Source organism: Oncorhynchus keta, chromosome 19, assembly GCF_023373465.1.
Source record: "Oncorhynchus keta strain PuntledgeMale-10-30-2019 chromosome 19, Oket_V2, whole genome shotgun sequence".
NCBI classification, from domain to species: Eukaryota; Metazoa; Chordata; class Actinopteri; order Salmoniformes; family Salmonidae; genus Oncorhynchus; species Oncorhynchus keta.
Genome location: NC_068439.1, coordinates 8027459 through 8047430, shown reverse-complemented (window position 1 = coordinate 8047430; position 19972 = coordinate 8027459). Strand labels below are relative to the sequence as shown.

General features: G+C 45.8%; 1 long non-coding RNA gene across 1 annotated transcript; it reads left to right on the top strand.

Moving 5' to 3' along the window:
* On the top strand, window positions 1–1261 carry LOC127909182 (uncharacterized). Its single transcript, XR_008070067.1, has 3 exons — window positions 1–373; window positions 596–666; window positions 963–1261. It is a non-coding gene; the product is annotated as an uncharacterized LOC127909182 (long non-coding RNA).
* The last annotated feature ends 18711 nt before the right edge of the window (window positions 1262–19972 follow it).

The following is a 19972-nucleotide window of genomic DNA, read 5'->3' as shown; positions in this document are numbered from 1 at the left end:
CAGGTGTGTCTGCATGGAGAGAGTCTCCTCCATGAATGGGGAAGTGGTGTATTTATCCTGGGAGGCACCGGGCCCAGGTGTGTCTGCATGGAGAGAGTCTAAACCATGAATGGGGAAGTGGTGTATTTATCCTGGGAGACACTGGGCCCAGGTGTGTCTGCATGGAGAGAGTCTCCTCCATGAATGGGGAAGTGGTGTATTTATCCTGGGAGACACCTGGCCCAGGTGTGTCTGCATGGAGAGAGTCTCCTCCATGAATGGGGAAGTGGTGTATTTATCCTGGGAGACACCTGGCCCAGGTGTGTCTGCATGGAGAGAGTCTCCTCCATGAATGGGGAAGTGGTGTATTTATCCTGGGAGACACCGGGCCCAGGTGTGTCTGCGTGGAGAGAGTCTCCTCCATGAATGGGGAAGTGGTGTATTTATCCTGGGAGACACCTGGCCCAGGTGTGTCTGCATGGAGAGAGTCTCCTCCATGAATGGGGAAGTGGTGTATTTATCCTGGGAGACACCGGGCCCAGGTGTGTCTGCATGGAGAGAGTCTCCTCCATGAATGTGGAAGTGGTGTATTTATCCTGGGAGACACCGGGCCCAGGTGTGTCTGCATGGAGAGAGTCTCCATGAATGGGGAAGTGGTGTATTTATCCTGGGAGACACCGGGCCCAGGTGTGTCTGCGTGGAGAGAGTCTCCTCCATGAATGGGGAAGTGGTGTATTTATCCTGGGAGACACCGGGCCCAGGTGTGTCAGCATGGAGAGAGTCTCCTCCATGAATGGGGAAGTGGTGTATTTATCCTGGGAGACACCTGGCCCAGGTGTGTCTGCATGGAGAGAGTCTCCTCCATGAATGGGGAAGTGGTGTATTTATCCTGGGAGACACCTGGCCCAGGTGTGTCTGCATGGTGAGTGTCTCCTCCATGAATGGGGAAGTGGTGTATTTATCCTGGGAGACACTGGGCCCAGGTGTGTCTGCATGGAGAGAGTCTCCTCCATGAATGGGGAAGTGGTGTATTTATCCTGGGAGACACCGGGCCCAGGTGTGTCTGCATGGAGAGAGTCTCCTCCATGAATGGGGAAGTGGTGTATTTATCCTGGGAGACACCGGGCCCAGGTGTGTCTGCATGGAGAGAGTCTCCTCCATGAATGGGGAAGTGGTGTATTTATCCTGGGAGACACCGGGCCCAGGTGTGTCAGCATGGAGAGAGTCTCCTCCATGAATGGGGAAGTGGTGTATTTATCCTGGGAGACACCTGGCCCAGGTGTGTCTGCATGGAGAGAGTCTCCTCCATGAATGGGGAAGTGGTGTATTTATCCTGGGAGACACCTGGCCCAGGTGTGTCTGCATGGAGAGAGTCTCCTCCATGAATGGGGAAGTGGTGTATTTATCCTGGGAGACACTGGGCCCAGGTGTGTCTGCATGGAGAGAGTCTCCTCCATGAATGTGGAAGTGGTGTATTTATCCTGGGAGACACCGGGCCCAGGTGTGTCTGCATGGAGAGAGTCTCCTCCATGAATGGGGAAGAGGTGTATTTATCCTGGGAGACACCGGGCCCAGGTGTGTCTGCATGGAGAGAGTCTCCTCCATGAATGGGGAAGTGGTGTATTTATCCTGGGAGACACCGTGCCCAGGTGTGTCTGCATGGAGAGAGTCTCCTCCATGAATGGGGAAGTGGTGTATTTATCCTGGGAGACACCTGGCCCAGGTGTGTCTGCATGGAGAGAGTCTCCTCCATGAATGGGGAAGTGGTGTATTTATCCTGGGAGACACTGGGCCCAGGTGTGTCTGCATGGAGAGAGTCTCCTCCATGAATGTGGAAGTGGTGTATTTATCCTGGGAGACACCGGGCCCAGGTGTGTCTGCATGGAGAGAGTCTCCTCCATGAATGGGGAAGAGGTGTATTTATCCTGGGAGACACCGGGCCCAGGTGTGTCTGCATGGAGAGAGTCTCCTCCATGAATGGGGAAGTGGTGTATTTATCCTGGGAGACACCGTGCCCAGGTGTGTCTGCATGGAGAGAGTCTCCTCCATGAATGGGGAAGTGGTGTATTTATCCTGAGAGACACCGGGCCCAGGTGTGTCTGCATGGAGAGAGTCTCCTCCATGAATGGGGAAGTGTTGTATTTATCCTGGGAGACACCGAGCCCAGGTGTGTCTGCATGGAGAGAGTCTCCTCCATGAATGGGGAAGTGGTGTATTTATCCTGGGAGGCACCGGGCCCAGGTGTGTCTGCATGGAGAGAGTCTCCTCCATGAATGGGGAAGTGGTGTATTTATCCTGAGAGACACCGGGCCCAGGTGTGTCTGCATGGAGAGAGTCTCCTCCATGAATGGGGAAGTGGTGTACTTATCCTGGGAGACACCGGGCCCAGGTGTGTCTGCATGGAGAGAGTCTCCTCCATGAATGGGGAAGTGGTGTATTTATCCTGGGAGACACCGGGCCCAGGTGTGTCAGCATGGAGAGAGTCTCCTCCATGAATGGGGAAGTGGTGTATTTACCCTGGGACACACCGGGCCCAGGTGTTTCCCATGTAGCTGACGACCCTCCCAACTCCGCCCACCGGCTTCCTAATAAGGAAATAACAGAGAGAATACGGCAGACAGAGTGGGAGGGTCGTCACATCCCCCCCATAAAACCGGGGACCAACAAGGACCCCGGAACAAAATACCAGCCTCTAAGTTCCAAATTGACACAGCTTCTGTGCCACAATTTGATGTGGGTTTACGTGTTCAAACTTACAATTTGCCCAGCCAACCTCCTCCCCAGACCTCAGCAACCTTTGCACAGGAAACAACATTTAAGAGGAAAGAAGAAAACAAGACCAGGAGGGAGCAGACAGGACAGAGAGAACATGACAATACGAAACAATGGTCAGTCACATAAACATTTAGGAACAGGGCGCACGAGAGAGCGCATCAGCAATCACGTTTTCAGTCCCCCGGATGTGCCTCACATCGAGATGGAATGATTGTAAAAATAAACACCATCGCATTATCCTCTGGTTTGGACACATCATGGACATCAAAAAAGTGAGGGGGTTATGGTCGGTGTAGACCACAATAGGTACTACCCGACCCGACATACACTTCAAAGTGTTGTAGCGCCCAAATGAGTGCTAGCGCTTCCTTTTCAATAACCGAATAGTTCAACTGATAATCGTTAAACTTTTTGGAAAAGAAACAGGCCTCTCAAAACCAGACACATCTGCTTGCAGCAAAACTGCACCTGCCCCCACATGACTAGCATCCACCTGCAAGGTAAATGACAAATCCACACAAGGAGCAGCCAGCACTGGAGTTGAGATAAGCAACCTCTTTGCATCTTCAAAAGCGTGTTGACAACGAGTAGACCAAACGTAAACAGCCTTAGCTTTCAGCATATCTGTCAAGGGAGCGACCACAGTAGAGAAGTTATTACAAAAACTACGGTAATAACCAATCATGCCCAAAAAACGCATCAGTTCCTTTTTAGTAGTTGGTGGTGGAAAAGCATCAATAGCCACCACTTTAGCCCGAACAGGACGCACTTCACCCTGCCCAACCACTTTTCCAAGGTATGTAACGGTTGCCTGAGCAAACTCACATTTAGCCAGATTGATTGTGAGGCGACCCGCAGCCAGACGTTTGAACAATGCTTGAATACGGGACAGATGTTCTTCCCAAGTATCTGCATATATCACTACATCGTCCAAATAAACAGCGCACCCGGTCAGACCGGCGACAACCCTCTTCATAAGTCGCTGAAAAGTGGCAGGTGCATTGCGCAGACCGAAACTCATAACCGAATCCGAGTACAGACCAAAGGGTGTAATAAAGGCAGAGATTTCACGTGCCCTACTCGTCAGTGGCACCTGCCAATAGCCTTTTAACAGGTCAAATTTGCTCACAAACATAGCTGCACCGACTTGATCAACACAGTCCTCCATCCGAGGAAGAGGAAATTAATCTGGCTTTGTGACACTGTTATCTTACGGTAGTCCGTACAAAAACGGTTTGTTCCATCCGGTTTACTGACCAAGATACAGGGAGAAGCCCAACTGGAGAAAGAAGGCTCTGCTATCTTACTCTCCAGCATGTACTTGACCTCAGCATCTAGACAATGTAGTTTCTCTGAAGAAACTCTATAGAACCGCTGACGAATGGGGTCAGCACCTCCAATGTCAATATCATGTTCTATTAAGTTTGTACGTGTAGGTGTATCAGAAAACAAACCTGGAAATCTCTGAATCAAACCAACCATCTCTTTCTGCCCAGCAACAGGTAGGTGAGTGAGAAGACTGTCTAAAATATCCAGTGTTATATCTACCCTGCAATATACAATCGTCAGGACCAGGAACATCTTCCTCCTCATGCACAGATCTAGCACGACAAGAACCCAAGGAAACAACGGTATCAGCCAAAAGAACAGGTTTACCGTCCTCTGTAGAATCCCACTGTTCAGTCTCAGAGGAACGTGCATAATAGGTTTTTAACAGATTTACATGGCACAGCTGGTGTGCTTTCCTCCGTTCTGGAGTGGCAACTAGATAATTTTTCTCAGTGTACTGGCGCACCACTGTATATGGACCTTGAAACTTGGCTTGAAAAGGAGAACCAACAATTGGCAGCAGAGCAAGAACCTGGTCACCTGGACTAAAGTGACGAGGCTCAGTTCGGCGATCAAATATGCCCCTCATCCTCTCCTGTGAAGATGATAACTTCTTTTGCCATTTCACCAGCGGCGTACAGCCGTCGCCGGAAATCACACACATACGATAACAGGGACTGAGGAGGCTCGGGAGACTTCCAGTCATCCTGGAGAACAGATAAAAGTCCACGCACCCTATGTACTAACACAAGGTCATTTGGACTGAAACCTGTGCTCTCCTGTGAAACTTCCCTAGCGGCTAACAGTAACCAAGGCAACCCCTCCCAATCCTTATCCATCTCAGTACAATAAGCTCTCAACAAAGACTTAAGTGTTTGATGGAAACGTTCCAGTGCTCCTTGACTTTGCGCGTGATAGGCGCTAGACAAATTGTGTTTAATATGGAGCTGTTGAAGAACCTGACTAAACAGATTCGAGGTGAAATTAGATCCTTGATCACTCTGAATGACCTTAGGGATTCCAAACAATGAGAGAAACTGAGTCAAAGCTTTTAACACCGATTTAGTTGTGATAGATCGGAGAGGATAGGCAGCAGGAAACCTAGTGGTCTGACACATCACAGTGAACAGGTAACTGCTACCCTTTTTAGAACGAGGCAGAGGACCCACACAGTCAATATTCAGATACTCAAAAGGTTGGCTGAGTACAGGAATAGGAAACAATGGTACTGGTTTAATAGCTTGATTAGGTTTACCAGTTAATTGACAGGTGTGACAAGTTTTGATAAAATCAGAAACATCCCTCTTTAATCTAGGCCAAAAGAAATGTCTTAATATGCGATTGTAGGTTTTCCTCACCCCCATATGTCCAGCAACATCGCTGGGAGAAGTTTCCCACACCAACTCACGAAGCTTAACTGGTACAACAACCTGACTAATTGCCTCCCCCAGAAAACAACTATCATGAGACACCCACTTTCTCATCAGGACATCCTCTTGGAGAAAATAGCCATGGGCGACATCTCCCAACTGTTCTATAGGCACAATTTGATCACGCAACTCTTCCAACGTGGGGTCATCCCGTTGCGCATTGATTAGATCTGAGCGGGTTACAGATAACGGGATAACAGGGAAAACACATACTTTGTATTATTATCATTAGTCGGCGCATTGACCAGTTCGCCACGGCTCATAGAACATGTCACTGCACACGCAGAGAACACCTCTGGGAAACTCTGTACACTCAACTGGAATCCCAACAAATGACGGCTTAGTGGAAACCACTAGAGATGGAAACACGACAGGCCATACACGCTCACCAGCCAAGTTATTTCCAAGGATAACATCAATACCCTCAATAAGCAACGAAGGACGCACCCCCACAACAACTTCACCCTTCACCAGCCCACAATCCAACATCAGTTTATGCAATGGAACTGACAGTGTTCAAACCTATTCCCCTAATTAGAACACTATTCCCCGAATCAGTCTCAGCAGAAAAGGGTAACACAGACTCCAACACAAATGATTCAGAGGCACCTGTGTCTCAGGATCTTCACTGGCACTAGGTCTTTACTTCCTAACATAGACACAAAACCTTCCGTAATGAAAGGTAAATAGTCTGGATCAATATGGACATTCACATTCTCCTGGGCCTGAGGAAATGAGTCATGAATGAACTGATGTGGAACAGGTGCAGCTAACGCAGTAGGCTTAGATTTAGCGTAAGCACCTTTTGACCTGAGAAGTGGACATTCGTTTTTCCAATGACCTGAACCTTGACAGTAGTGACACTCCTGCCCAAAGTCAGCTTTACCATGGGAGTCAGGCTCAATCCTAGTTAAATAGAACTCTGCCCGAGAACCAAAGTATCTCGGTGAGCGAAGCATAAATCTATCCGAACGCCCCCACTCTTTCCGAATACGGGGCTCTGCAAAGACACTTTTGTGAGTCAACACATACTCGTCGGCCAAAACCGCAGCTTCAGCAACATTCTTTACTTTCTGTTCGTTAATATACGTGGCTATACGATCAGGAATTGTCCTTAAATTGCTCTAACATAATCAGATCACACAGCCCTTGGAAAGTCACAACTGCAGAGGCGGAACACCAGCGATTAATAAACTGTAAAGATAACTGTCCAGTCAGCAAACAGTTAGAATAGAATTCTTTAGACGTTTATCACTAATCTCAACCTTGTAGTGTTCCGCGACCTTTAACAGCTGTTCTTTAGTCCCTAAATCTAACAATTCCTCTGATGGAGAGCGAATGAACTTATCTACATAAGACGCCATAATCACACACAAAAATAATTCTCGCTCTTCCCTTCTGCTGAGCACACCAGACCACAACCCGAGAATTGACAATCACCCTGAGCACCACAGAAGAGAGATAAGATACAGAGCTTCCCCAAAACCTACAATAACTCAACCCTAGTCTTCGTGCAGATTTGCGGTGGGAATTTACATACTGTAGCCCGCTGGCAAGGAAAAACTCCCCAGCATGCTGGCAAATTCCACCAAGCCACAAATGTGCCCCTGAGACAACTGCTCAGTCCACAGACACCACACAAAAATAACAAACATTAACCATGCCCAACATATTCCAAAAAATGAAACACATTGCAAAACCTCAGGGGAAAAAGGCTATAGCTCCGGGTAGCAAGTTCCACTACCCTACCCAAATCTCCCACCGAGGTACACAGCCGATTACTCACCTCAGACTGACGTCCCAACAGAAAGTAGAACAAGAGTTCAGGCTAGGCAGGGCCTGGAAACTAACCATTATACTCTCCAACACAGCACACAAACCAAACAACAAAGGCAACCAATACTGGGCCTATGAAACTCAAACAAAATATGCAAACCAAACACGTACCTTCACGGTCTCCCAAACTAATAGTTCAAATAATAGTTCAAATGAGCCCCCACTTGTCACGAACCGGCTCAAAGCCCGTAACAAAAGGGAGACAACGTGGAGATAAGGAGTAATAAAATATATATTAATTAAATAAGTAACTAAGTATAATATACAATGGTGTCTAATGAGTAGTCAGTAGTGTAAGTGAGTGTTTTGCATGAATGTGATAATGCAGGGTGTTGAAAGGTGCCAAAGCAAACAAACAAAAAACCACCAAGATTCACAACAAAATCTATACAGGTGTCTGCATGGAGAGAGTCTCCTCCATGAATGGGGAAGTGGTGTATTTATCCTGGGACACACCGGGCCCAGGTGTGTCTGCATGGAGAGTCTCCTCCATGAATGGGGAAGAGGTCTATTTATCCTGGGAGACACCGGGCCCAGGTGTGTCTGCATGGAGAGGGTCTCCTCCATGAATGGGGAAGTGGTGTATTTATCCTGGGAGACACTGGGCCCAGGTGTGTCTGCATGGAGAGTCTCCTCCATGAATGGGGAAGAGGTCTATTTATCCTGGGAGACACCGGGCCCAGGTGTGTCTGCATGGAGAGAGTCTCCTCCATGAATGGGGAAGTGGTGTATTTATCCTGGGAGACACCTGGCCCAGGTGTGTCTGCATGGAGAGAGTCTCCTCCATGAATGGGGAAGTGGTGTATTTATCCTGGGAGACACCGGGCCCAGGTGTGTCTGCATGGAGAGAGTCTCCTCCATGAATGGGGAAGTGGTGTATTTATCCTGGGAGACACCGGGCCCAGGTGTGTCTGCATGGAGAGAGTCTCCTCCATGAATGGGGAAGTGGTGTATTTATCCTGGGAGACACCGGGCCCAGGTGTGTCTGCATGGAGAGAGTCTCCTCCATGAATGGGGAAGTGGTGTATTTATCCTGGGAGACACCGGGCCCAGGTGTGTCTGCATGGAGAGAGTCTCCTCCATGAATGGGGAAGAGGTGTATTTATCCTGGGAGACACCGGGCCCAGGTGTGTCTGCATGGAGAGAGTCTCCTCCATGAATGGGGAAGTGGTGTATTTATCCTGGGAGACACCGGGCCCAGGTGTGTCTGCATGGAGAGAGTCTCCTCCACGAATGGGGAAGTGGTGTATTTATCCTGGGAGACACCGGGCCCAGGTGTGTCTGCATGGAGAGAGTCTCCTCCACGAATGGGGAAGTGGTGTATTTATCCTGGGAGACACCGGGCCCAGGTGTGTCTGCATGGAGAGAGTCTCCTCCATGAATGGGGAAGTGGTGTATTTATCCTGGGAGACACCGGGCCCAGGTGTGTCTGCATGGAGAGAGTCTCCTCCACGAATGGGGAAGTGGTGTATTTATCCTGGGAGACACTGGGCCCAGGTGTGTCTGCATGGAGAGAGTCTCCTCCATGAATGGGGATGTGATGTATTTATCCTGGGAGACACCGGGCCCAGGTGTGTCTGCATGGAGAGAGTCTCCTCCATGAATGGGGAAGTGGTGTATTTATCCTGGGAGACACTGGGCCCAGGTGTGTCTGCATGGAGAGAGTCTCCTCCATGAATCGGGAAGTGGTGTATTTATCCTGGGAGACACTGGGCCCAGGTGTTTCCCATGTAGCTGACGACCCTCCCAACTCCGCCCACCAGCATCCTAATAAGGAAATAACAGAGAGAATACGGCAGACAGAGTGGGAGGGTCGTCACACAGGAAGTTTGCAGTAACAAATTCATTTTTGTAAGGATTGACATTTTTCACTGACTACTACCAATGTGCTATTGTGAGAATGATTTTTGAGAGATCTCCACTTAATAACTAAATAGAATCACTGCTGCTCTTGAAGTTATTCCTCCTCTTCCTGCTCCTCCTCCTGTCCACCTCATCTTCTCCACCTCCTCGATCTCCTCCTTCTACTTGATCTCCTCCTTCTCCTTCTCCACCTCCTCCTCAATCACCTCTTCCTCCACCTTCTCCTCCCCCACCTCCTCCTCCTCCACATCCTCCTCCGCCTCCTCCTCATCCTCTCCTCAAAGACAAGTTCCTGAGGTTCAAGGATAAGGTAGCTGTTCTGGAAAGAGCCATGAAGCAAAAGTATGGAAGGGATGAGCTTTAACCCTACAGCATGAACTGATCAATGGACTGCTGAATGTATAATTATTGATCTTGCATTTTTTTCTTCTCTTTTCCATATTATGTCTATATCTGATAAGCTACACAGGAAGGACTTGAGTCCATATTAATATATGTAGCCTTAGAAATAAGGTTCATGAAATCAATAACTTGCTAACATCAGATAGCATTCAGATATTAGCCATTTCTGAGACTCACTTTAGATAATTAATTTGATGATACATCAGTAGCAATACAAGGATATAACATCTATAGAATATAGTGTATGTGAAGTAAACTGAGAGGTCAAGTTTCTTGGGGACCTGATAATTGACTGGTTTTCAATCAAGCTGTCCGCTCAAGAGGAAGCTTCTTACTGTAACCAGTGCCTGTAATCTGGTTCAGGTTACTAATCAACCTAGCAGGGTGTTTACAAACACTAATTATACCCTGATGAAGACAGCTTGGCTGTCAAAACGTTGGTAATTACATTTTTGCATCTGAGCTCCTAGAGTGTATTTTATTTACAAACACTACAGGAACAAGATCATCCACATGTATTGGTCACATGTTTACTAATACTGTAGAACTTTGTTCTATAGCTGTATCCGTACTCATTGGATGCAGGGATCACAATATAGTGGATATATACAGGAGAGCCAAAGTTCCAACAGCTGGGCCTTAAATAATGTATAAGAGATCAAAACATTTAGCTGTGACTCTTATGTGGATGAAGTCAAACATATTTGTCGGTCTGATGTGATTAATGAGGAGCATCCAGATGCTGCACTTTATGAATTTATGAAATTGCTTCTTCCAATTATTGATAAACCTGTTAAGAAACTGACTGTTAGATCTGTTAAGGCTTTGTGGATTGATGAGGGATTGAAAAAATGCATGGTGATGTATGGTTGAAAGAGACGGGGTAAAAGGAGTGGCTAATAAGTCTGGCTACACATCTGACTGGCTGACTTACTGCACATTGAGAAATTATGTGACTAAACTCAACAACAAAAAGAAGAAGAAACTATATTATGATCAATGATATAAAGAATGTTGGAAAGTTAACTTTGGAGTACTTTAAATGAAATGATGGGCAGAAAAACAAATTCAACTCTTTCATCTAATCAGATCATCAGATGGCTTATTCATCACAAAAACATTTGATGTTGCCAATTATTTTAATGACTACTTCATTGGCAAAGTGGGCAAAATTAGGCAGCAAATGCCAACAATGAACAGTGAGCCATAGTATTTATGCATAAAAAACATATAATGAAAGAAAAGCATTGCAAGTTTGAATTTTGTAAAGTTAGTGTGGGAGAGGTAGAAAAATGATTATTATCGATCAATAATGACAAACCTGGCATTGACAACTTAGATGGAAATCTACTGAGGATGGTGACTGACTCTATAGTCACTCCTATCTGTCATATCTTTAATCTGAGCCTAGAGGAAAGTCTTTGTCCTCAGGCCTGGAGGGAAGCCAGAGTAATTCCGCTACCCAAGAGCCTTTACTGGTTCTAACAGCAGACCTATAAGCTTGCTGCCACCTCTTAGCAAACTGTTGGAAAGAATAGTGTTTGACCAAATACAATGTTATTTCTCTGTAAACAAATGAACAACAAATCAAATCAAATCAAATGTATTTATATAGCCCTTCGTACATCAGCTGATATCTCAAAGTGCTGTACAGAAACCCAGCCTAAAACCCCAAACAGCAAGCAATGCAGGTGTAGAAGCACGGTGGCTAGGAAAAACTCCCTAGAAAGGCCAAAACCTAGGAAGAAACCTAGAGAGGAACCAGGCTATGTGGGGTGGCCAGTCCTCTTCTGGCTGTGCCGGGTGGAGATTATAACAGAACATGGCCAAGATGTTCAAATGTTCATAAATGACCAGCATGGTCGAATAATAACAAGGCAGAACAGTTGAAAAGTTGAAACTGGAGCAGCAGCATGGCCAGGTGGACTGGGGACAGCAAGGAGTCATCATGTCAGGTAGTCCTGGGGCATGGTCCTAGGGCTCAGGTCAGTTGAAACTGGAGCAGCAGCATGGCCAGGTGGACTGGGGACAGCAAGGAGTCGTCATGTCAGGTAGTCCTGGGGCTCAGGTCCTCCGAGAGAGAGAAAGAAAGAAAGAAGGAGAGAATTAGAGAACGCACACTTAGATTCACACAGGACACCGAATAGGACAGGAGAAGTACTCCAGATATAACAAACTGACCCTAGCCCCCCAACACAAACTACTGCAGCATAAATACTGGAGGCTGAGACAGGAGGGGACAGGAGACACTGTGGACCCATCCGAGGACACCCCCGGACAGGGCCAAACAGGAAGGATATAACCCCACCCACTTTGCCAAAGCACAGCCCCCACACCACTAGAGGGATATCTTCAACCACCAACTTACCATCCTGAGACAAGGCTGAGTATAGCCCACAAAGATCTCCGCCACGGCACAGCCCAAGTGGGAGGGGGGGCAACCCAGACAGGATGACCACAACAGTGAATCAACCCACTCAGGTGACGCACCCCCTGCAGGGACGGCATGAGAGAGCCCCAGTAAGCCAGTGACTCAGCCCCTGTAATAGGGTTAGAGGCAGAGAATCCCAGTGGAAAGAGGGGAACCGGCCAGGCAGAGACAGCAAGGACAGTTCGTTGCTCCAGAGCCTTTCCGTTCACCTTCCCACTCCTGGGCCAGACTACACTCAATCATATGACCCACTGAAGAGATGAGTCTTCAGTAAAGACTTAAAGGTTGAGACCGAGTTTGCTTCTCTGACATGGGTAGGCAGACCGTTCCATAAAAATGGAGCTCTATAGGAGAAAGCCCTGCCTCCAGCTGTTTGCTTAGAAATTCTAGGGACAATTAGGAGGCCTGCGTCTTGTGACCGTAGCGTACGTGTAGGTATGTACGGCAGGACCAAATCAGAGAGATAGGTAGGAGCAAGCCCATGTAATGCTTTGTAGGTTAGCAGTAAAACCTTAAAATCAGCCCTTACTTTGACAGAGGGCCAGTGTAGAGAGGCTAGCACTGGAGTAATATGATCAAATTTTTTGGTTCTAGTCAGGATTCTAGCAGCCGTATTTAGCACTAACTGAAGTTTATTTAGTGTTTTATCCGGGTAGCCGGAAAGTCGAGCATTGCAGTAGTCTAACCTAGAAGTGACAAAAGCATGGATTAATTTTTCTGCATCATTTTTGGACAGAAAGTTTCTGATTTTTGCAATATTACGTAGATGGAAAAAAGCTGTCCTCGAAATGGTCTTGATATGTTCTTCAAAAGAGAGATCAGGGTCCAGAGTAACGCCGAGGTCCTTCACAGTTTTATTTGAGACGACTGTACAACCATTAAGATTAATTGTCAGATTCAACAGAAGATCTCTTTGTTTCTTGGGACCTAGAACAAGCATCTCTGTTTTGGCCGAGTTTAATAGTAGAAAGTTTGCAGCCATCCACTTCCTTATGTCTGAAACACATGCTCCTAGCGAGGGCAATTTTGGGGCTTCACCATGTTTCATTGAAATGTACAGTGTGTCATCCGCATAGCAGTGAAAGTTAACATTATGTTTTTGAATAACATCCCCAAGAGGTAAAATGTATATTGAAAACAATAGTGGTCCTAAAACGGAACCTTGAGGAACACCGAAATTTACAGTTGATTTGTCAGAGGACAAACCATTCACAGAGACAAACTGATATCTTTCCGACAGATAAGATCTGAACCAGGCCAGAACATGTCCGTGTAGACCAATTTGGGTTTCCAATCTCTCCAAAAGAATGTGGTGATCGATGGTATCAAAAGCAGCACTAAGGTCTAGGAGCACGAGGACAGATGCAGAGCCTCGGTCCGATGCCATTAAAATGTCATTTACCACCTTCACAAGTGCCGTCTCAGTGCTATGATGGGGTCTAAAACCAGACTGAAGCATTTCGTATACATTGTTTGTCTTCAGGAAAGCAGTGAGTTTCTGCGCAACAGCCTTCTCTAAAAGACTTTCAGCATGATGTTAGAGGACACTCAACATGTACTGAAACTGACACAAATGACTGATGATTGGTTGGAAGAAATTGAAAATAAGAATATTGTGAGAATACTGGTATATTTCAGTGCATCCTTTGATATTATTGACCATAACCTATTGTTGATAAAACATACAGTACTCTGAAAAAGTTTTAGGCAGGTGTGAAAAAATGCTGTAAAGTAAGAATGCTTTAAAAAATAGACATGTTAATAGATTATATTTATCAATTAACTAAATGCAAAGTGGGTGAACAGAAGAAACATCTAAATCAAATCCATATTTGGTGACCCTTTGCCTTCAAAACAGCATCTATTCTTGTAGGTCCACGTGCACAATGTCAGGGCTTTTGTAGGCATGTAGTTAGGTAAATGACTAAACAATTACACCAAACAGGTGCTAATGATCATCAATTCAATATGTAGGTTGAAACACGATCATTTATAAGAAAACTAAATGCACACCTATTTAGGCGAGGTGCTGGCTAGCGGAGTAGAAAACTTGTAAATAAAGGAGAGCCGCACACTCTAGGAGGTCAGATGCAAAAATGTAATATCCAACATTTTGACCAAGCGCCCTTCGGTCTCAACGTAGACTTTGATCTGAAGGCATTCTTGTGATTATTGTGACTTTGGCATTGTAATTGTTTGTACGCTTGTGTAGTTAAATTAATCTATGATCGTATGCTATACATTTGTTGTTTGTATGCTGTTCTTTGTATGACATTTTAATATTTGATTATTAACCAATGATATTAGGCCACTCTTGGCCATGATTACAGACACCTGTGTCTTTCGACACTATATAAACGAGTCATCCCGCAGTGTCAAGACTGAGTACAGCCACAAGACAGAAGGTAGTTATACTGCATCAGCAAGGTCTCTCCCAGGCAGACATTAAGGCAGACTGGTCTCTCAGGTCTCTCCCAGACATTAACGCAGACTGGTATCTCAGGTCTCTCCCAGGCAGACAGGTCTCTCAGACAGGTCTCTCAGGTCTCTCCCAGGCAGACATTAAGGCAGACAGGTCTCTCAGGTCTCTCCCAGGCAGACATTAAGGTAGACAGGTCTCTCAGGTCTCTCCCAGGCAGACATTAAGGCAGACAGGTCTCTCCCAGGCAGACATTAAGGCAGACAGGTCTCTCAGGTCTCTCCCAGGCAGACATTAAGGCAGACAGGTCTCTCAGGTCTCTCCCAGGCAGACATTAAGGCAGACAGGTCTCTCAGGTCTCTCCCAGGCAGACATTAAGGTAGACAGGTCTCTCAGGTCTCTCCCAGGCAGACATTAAGGCAGACAGGTCTCTCAGGTCTCTCCCAGGCAGACATTAAGGCAGACAGGTCTCTCAGGTCTCTCCCAGGCAGACATTAAGGCAGACAGGTCTCTCAGGTCTCTCCCAGGCAGACATTAAGGCAGACAGGTCTCTCCCAGGCAGACATTAAGGCAGACAGGTCTCTCAGGTCTCTCCCAGGCAGACATTAAGGCAGACAGGTCTCTCAGGTCTCTCAGGTCTCTCCCAGGCAGACATTAAGGCAGACAGGGGTTTCCATATGTTCTATCCAAGCTTTTGAAGAAGCACAAAGAAACTGGCAACGCTGAGGACCGTAGACACAGTGGTTGGTCAAATATACTTACTGCAGCAGATGAAAGACACATCATGTTTTCTTCCCTTCACAATCAGAAGATGTCCAGCAGTGCCATCAGCTCAGAACTGTCAGAAAACAGTGGGACCCTGGTTCACCCATCTACTGTCCACTGAAGTCTGGTAAGAAGTGGCCTTCGTGAAAGACTTGCGGCCAAAGAGCCATACCTCCGATGTGGAAACAAGGCCAACTATGCACAAAAACACAGGAGCTGATGTGCAGAAAAATGTCAGCAGGTGCTCTGGATTGATGAGTCAAAATATTTGAAATATTTGCCTGTAGCAGAAGGCAGTTTGTTCACCGAAGGGCTGGAGAAGACTGATACACAAATTAGTGTCTGCAGGCAACAGTGAGGAATGGTGAAAGTTCCTTGCAAGATTGGGGCTGCATTTCTGCAAAGGGAGTTGGGGATTTGGTCAGAATTAATGCTGAGATGTACAGGCAGATACTTATCCATCATGCAATACCATCAGGGAGGCATCTGATTGGCCCCAAATGTATTCTGCAGCATGACAACGACCCCAAACATACAGCGAAAGTCATTAAGAACTATCATCAGCGTGAAGAAGAACAAAGAGTCCTGGAAGTGATGGTACGGCCCCCACAGATCAACATCATCGAGTCTGTCTGGGATTACATGAAGAGAGAGAAGCACCTGAGGCTGCCTAAATCCACAGAACAACTGTGGTTAGTTCTCTAAGATGTTTGAGCCAACCTACCTGCCGAGTTCTTTCAAAAACTGTGTGCAAGTGTACCTAGAAGAATTGATGCTGTTTTAAAGGCAAAGGGTGATCACGCCAAATATTGATTTTATGTAGATTTTTCTTCCATTCACTCACTTTGCTATTAGTTAATTTATAAATACAATCTATTAACATGTCTATTTTTGTAAGCATTCTTACTTTACAGCATTTTTTCACACCTGCCTAAAACTTTTGCACAGTACTGTATGTGTTATGGCTTTTCAACCTCTGCCATGTCGTGGATTCAGAGCTATCTATCTTAGAACTCAAAGGGTTTTCTTTATGTATTGTGACACATTAGGGAAGCCATAGAAAAAGGAATCTGGTTGATATCTCATTCACTGCTCAATAGGGAGGCAGAGGTTTCTAAATAAGAGTCACTTCCTGATTGGATTTTTCTCAGGCTTTCGCCTGCAATATCAGTTCTGTTATACTCACAGACAATATTTGTACAGTTTTGGAAACTTTAGAGTGTTTTCTATCCTAATCTGTCAATCATATGCATATTCTAGCATCTGGTCCTGAGAAAATAGCCCGTTTACTTAGGGAACGTTATTTTTCCAAAAATGAAAATAGTGCCCCCTAGATTCAAGAAGTTAAACAAAGAATGTGTGTCCATATATGCTGATGATTCAACCATATACTCATCAGCAAACACAGCTAATGAAGTCACTGAAACACTTAACCAAGAGTGGCAGTCTGTTTTGGAATGGGGTGGCCAGTAATAAACTGGTCCTGAACATCTCTAAAACTAAGAGCGTTGTATTTGGTACAAATCAAGTTCTAGACCTGGTAATGAATGTTGTGGCTGTTGTACAAGTTGAGGAGACTAAATTACTTGGCGTTGCCTTAGATTGTAAACTGTCATGGTCAAAACATAGATTCAATGGTTGTTACCATGGGGAGAGGTCTGTCAGTAATATAGAGATGGGGAGAGGTCTGTCTGTAATAAAGAGATGGGGAGAGGTCTGTCTGTAATATAGAGATGGGGAGAGGTCTGTCTGTAATAAAGAGATGGGGAGAGGTCTGTCTGTAATATAGAGATGGGGAGAGGTCTGTCTGTAATATAGAGATGGGGAGAGGTCTGTCTGTAATATAGAGATGGGGAGAGGTCTGTCTGTAATAAAGAGATGGGGAGAGGTCTGTCTGTAATAAAGAGATGGGGAGAGGTCTGTCTGTAATATAGAGATGGGGAGAGGTCTGTCTGTAATATAGAGATGGGGAGAGGTCTGTCTGTAATATAGAGATGGGGAGAGGTCTGTCTGTAATAAAGAGATGGGGAGAGGTCTGTCTGTAATAAAGAGATGGGGAGAGGTCTGTCTGTAATATAGAGATGGGGAGAGGTCTGTCTGTAATATAGAGATGAGGAGAGGTCTGTCTGTAATATAGAGATGGGGAGAGGTCTGTCTGTAATGAAGAGATGGGGAGAGGTCTGTCTGTAATATAGAGATGGGGAGAGGTCTGTCTGTAATATAGAGATGGGGAGAGGTCTGTCTGTAATAAAGAGATGAGGAGAGGTCTGTCTGTAATATAGAGATGGGGAGAGGTCTGTCTGTAATAAAGAGATGAGGAGAGGTCTGTCTGTAATATAGAGATGGGGAGAGGTCTGTCAGTAATAAAGAGATGGGGAGAGGTCTGTCTGTAATAAAGAGATGGGGAGAGGTCTGTCTGTAATATAGAGATGGGGAGAGGTCTGTCTGTAATAAAGAGATGAGGAGAGGTCTGTCTGTAATATAGAGATGGGGAGAGGTCTGTCTGTAATAAAGAGATGAGGGAGAGGTCTGTCTGTAATATAGAGATGGGGAGAGGTCTGTCAGTAATAAAGAGATGGGGAGAGGTCTGTCTGTAATATAGAGATGGGGAGAGGTCTGTCTGTAATGAAGAGATGGGGAGAGGTCTGTCTGTAATATAGAGATGGGGAGAGGTCTGTCTGTAATATAGAGATGGGGAGAGGTCTGTCTGTAATAAAGAGATGAGGAGAGGTCTGTCTGTAATATAGAGATGGGGAGAGGTCTGTCTGTAATAAAGAGATGAGGAGAGGTCTGTCTGTAATATAGAGATGGGGAGAGGTCTGTCAGTAATAAAGAGATGGGGAGAGGTCTGTCTGTAATAAAGAGATGGGGAGAGGTCTGTCTGTAATATAGAGATGGGGAGAGGTCTGTCTGTAATAAAGAGATGAGGAGAGGTCTGTCTGTAATATAGAGATGGGGAGAGGTCTGTCAGTAATAAAGAGATGGGGAGAGGTCTGTCTGTAATAAAGAGATGGGGAGAGGTCTGTCTGTAATATAGAGATGGGGAGAGGTCTGTCTGTAATAAAGAGATGAGGAGAGGTCTGTCTGTAATATAGAGATGGGGAGAGGTCTGTCTGTAATAAAGAGATGAGGAGAGGTCTGTCTGTAATATAGAGATGGGGAGAGGTCTGTCAGTAATAAAGAGATGGGGAGAGGTCAGTCTGTAATAAAGAGATGGGGAGAGGTCTGTCTGTAATATAGAGATGGGGAGAGGTCTGTCTGTAATAAAGAGATGAGGAGAGGTCTGTCTGTAATATAGAGATGGGGAGAGGTCTGTCTGTAATAAAGAGATGAGGAGAGGTCTGTCTGTAATATAGAGATGGGGAGAGGTCTGTCTGTAATAAAGAGATGGGGAGAGGTCTGTCTGTAATAAAGAGATGGGGAGAGGTCTGTCTGTAATATAGAGATGGGGAGAGGTCTGTCTGTAATATAGAGATGGGGAGAGGTCTGTCTGTAATAAAGAGATGGGGAGAGGTCTGTCTGTAATATAGAGATGGGGAGAGGTCTGTCTGTAATATAGAGATGGGGAGAGGTCTGTCTGTAATATAGAGATGGGGAGAGGTCTGTCTGTAATATAGAGATGGGGAGAGGTCTGTCTGTAATAAAGAGATGGGGAGAGGTCTGTCTATAATAAAGAGATGGGGAGAGGTCTGTCTGTAATATAGAGATGGGGAGAGGTCTGTCTGTAATAAAGAGATGGGGAGAGGTCTGTCTGTAATATAGAGATGGGGAGAGGTCTGTCTGTAATAAAGAGATGAGGAGAGGTCTGTCTGTAATATAGAGATGGGGAGAGGTCTGTCTGTAATATAGAGATGGGGAGAGGTCTGTCTGTAATAAAGAGATGGGGAGAGGTCTGTCTGTAATATAGAGATGGGGAGAGGTCTGTCTGTAATAAAGAGATGGGGAGAGGTCTGTCTGTAATATAGAGATGGGGAGAGGTCTGTCTGTAATATAGAGATGGGGAGAGGTCTGTCTGTAATAAAGAGATGGGGAGAGGTCTGTCTGTAATAAAGAGATGGGGAGAGGTCTGTCTGTAATATAGAGATGAGGAGAGGTCTGTCTGTAATATAGAGATGGGGAGAGGTCTGTCTGTAATATAGAGATGGGGAGAGGTCTGTCTGTAATATAGAGATGGGGAGAGGTCTGTCTGTAATATAGAGATGGGGAGAGGTCTGTCTGTAATAAAGAGATGGGGAGAGGTCTGTCTGTAATATAGAGATGGGGAGAGGTCTGTCTGTAATAAAGAGATGAGGAGAGGTCTGTCTGTAATATAGAGATGGGGAGAGGTCTGTCTGTAATATAGAGATGGGGAGAGGTCTGTCTGTAATAAAGAGATGGGGAGAGGTCTGTCTGTAATAAAGAGATGGGGAGAGGTCTGTCTGTAATATAGAGATGAGGAGAGGTCTGTCTGTAATATAGAGATGGGGAGAGGTCTGTCTGTAATAAAGAGATGGGGAGAGGTCTGTCTGTAATATAGAGATGGGGAGAGATCTGTCTGTAATATAGAGATGGGGAGAGATCTGTCTGTAATATAGAGATGGGGAGAGGTCTGTCTGTAATAAAGAGATGGGGAGAGGTCTGTCTGTAATATAGAGATGAGGAGAGGTCTGTCCGTAATAAAGAGATGCTCTGCTTTCTTGACACCACACTCCACAAAGTCCTGCATGCTCTAGATCTCCTCTTGATTAATGTCCAGTCATATGG